At 34.0% G+C, this 2500-nt stretch overlaps 2 protein-coding genes across 2 annotated transcripts in view; one reads left to right on the plus strand and one right to left on the minus strand.

The window, feature by feature from the left end:
- LOC135223724 (uncharacterized) overlaps positions 1 to 2500 on the minus strand; it is a 151034-nt gene that overhangs the window by 117422 nt on the left and 31112 nt on the right. The window lies entirely within an intron of this gene.
- The window catches only part of LOC135223725 (glutamate receptor ionotropic, kainate 2-like), a 119616-nt gene that overhangs the window by 31972 nt on the left and 85144 nt on the right, over positions 1 to 2500 (plus strand).

Here is a 2500-nt window from a genome sequence, read left to right on the forward strand (position 1 = left end):
ACATATGCTACGCTAACAATTAATCATAAAGACTTCAACATTTTGATGTAACATTCACACTTCACTTCCGAAATGGGGTTATCCCAGCAAACAAATCTACACATTCCAACTTTAGCTTTCATTGACACTTCTCTTTCAGACCTTTTTATTTCACCTTTTCTGTGATTTAACTCTTTACCCATACTTCAAGCAACCATTCAGTTTACTCCAGAGTACATTTATAAATTCACCACTTCCATTCTTCCACCTTCCAATCAAACTTTAAATACTTCATATTCGTTTTCATTTACCATTACAACACATTTCTAACTAATATTGTCTTAGGAATAATTTTTTCTTGTAAAGAATATCACTCTTCATTAATCACTGCCATTTTTCTTCATAATCCCCAATCAGCACCACTACATCATTTGTAAACATCTGCCATTCCACACTGCCTTCACACTCCTATTCTTATCCTACATATCCACACGCACATCTCTGAATGCCAATCGCTTTTCTCATTTTCTTTCTATATCGTGAATTCTGTATTGCCTATCACTTTTCTCATTTTCTCGTATCACTGAATTCTTTATTCCATTGAATTCTGTATTCTCACATATTCACACTGTTGTTTTATTATAAACATGACCCAATGTCAATTCTTTTGTTATCTTACTTTCTCATTCGAAATTCTAACTTTCACATATCCAGTTATACAGTAATTTTGATTGTAATTACTTATCATCTTTACCCACAAACAATATATTTATATATATATATATATATATATATATATAGTATATATATATATTATATATATGTATATATATATTATAATATATATATATATATATATATATATAGATATTATATATATATATAGATGACTGGTAAAAAATGTTCTGTAACAACAGAATTCCATCTAATAAAAGGAGCCCTATAATACACCAAAATATAGAGCAAAAGTACTATATTTCAGAGACTGGCTGGTCTCCCTCTTCAGGTAGATGAATGAAGAAAAGTTACAGAAAAGGGAATGGTATTTATACCAACAGGTCCATCCACAAAACAAGCCAATTTAAGTCACCCCCCCGCTGATAATCTTCCTTTAAACTTCTTAAGTGTTGGTTGAAATGAAGATGTTGTCGATCGTATCTGAAATCCATGCTCCTTTTGAGATGTTCATTACCTGCCTCTCTTTTATTAAGGCCGATTCCATCATTTGACTCTTGTACCGGCAGTTGCTGCTATAAAAAATTACACGTGACAATTCCAGTTTATTCTATGGTTATGTTCTTTATATGGTTGAAAAGAAATATCCGAGTTCTGTTGTCCATACCTAACTGACCGTTTGTTTGTTTTTGTATTAATCTCTGGGGAAGGGATTTACCTGTAAATCCGATGTAAGATTGGTCACAGTCCTGGCATGGGATTTCGTATACCCCCAGAGTCCTTTGGAGATGTCTTTTGTTGACGTTAATCAGGGATTTGGCTAAGGTGTTTGGGTAAGTAAATACAAAAGGGTTCGATTTTCCGAGGGGGTTGGTTATTCTCGTTAATCGTGTCCAGGTGGGGAATTATTATTTTATTGTTGGGTGTATCTCTGGTCTTGTCTTTAGGGGGTCGGTAGAAAATTAGGTTTGCTTTGTGAATTGCTTTCTCAATTATATGGTCAGGATATTTTAAAGACGAAAGTTGCTTGCAAATTAGTTCAAATTCTTTTTCCAGGAATTCTGGGGAACAAATCGTAAGGCTCTTTAAGACAAGTTACTAGCTACACCTATCTTGATAGTAATGTCGTGATAGCTAAAGTAGTGAATGTATGAAAGAGAACGTTGGTTTTCTGTATATGGTAAATTTGTATTCTGTCGTATCTCTGATTATTAAAACATCAAGAAAAGGAATTTTGTTGTCTGTTTCCCATTCAACTTTAAATTTGATGCTGGGCACTAATGTGTTTTAATTTCGAGAGGAATTCATTAAAATTGCCCCACCTATTATCCCAAAATGTTAGGATACCTCATCCACGTATCTCATCCACAGCATGTTTTTGGGTTTTATTGCATTTATTAACTGTAGTTTCACAGTATTCCATGTACAGATTGGCTAGAACAGGACTTAAGGACTACCCATACTACCACCCGAATTTTTGCTTGTAGAATGATTCCCGAATGAAAATACGTTATTAGATGCACATAATTCAACTAGCTTTATTATTTTGTCAAGCGCCAATGGGAAAATGATCTTGAATAGGGGGATAATTTTACCCTTAAAAACTGAAGAACGTCCTGTACTGGTACTTTAGTGAACAGGGAAATCTACGTCAAGGCTTAAAGTTTTATGTTGTGAAGTGGTATATGTGCTTCTCTGAATTTGTGACAAAAATCTTCCGAATGTTTAATGTGACTGGGAGAAAAAGTGCCTAAAAAAGGGGAAAGGAGGCCAGCTAACCATTTAGAAATTTTGTAATTGAAAGCTCTGGCACATGAAACGATGGGTTCTGAATGGAAGATTGTCT

This window comes from Macrobrachium nipponense, chromosome 10, assembly GCF_015104395.2.
Source record: "Macrobrachium nipponense isolate FS-2020 chromosome 10, ASM1510439v2, whole genome shotgun sequence".
In the NCBI taxonomy this organism is placed as follows: domain Eukaryota; kingdom Metazoa; phylum Arthropoda; class Malacostraca; order Decapoda; family Palaemonidae; genus Macrobrachium; species Macrobrachium nipponense.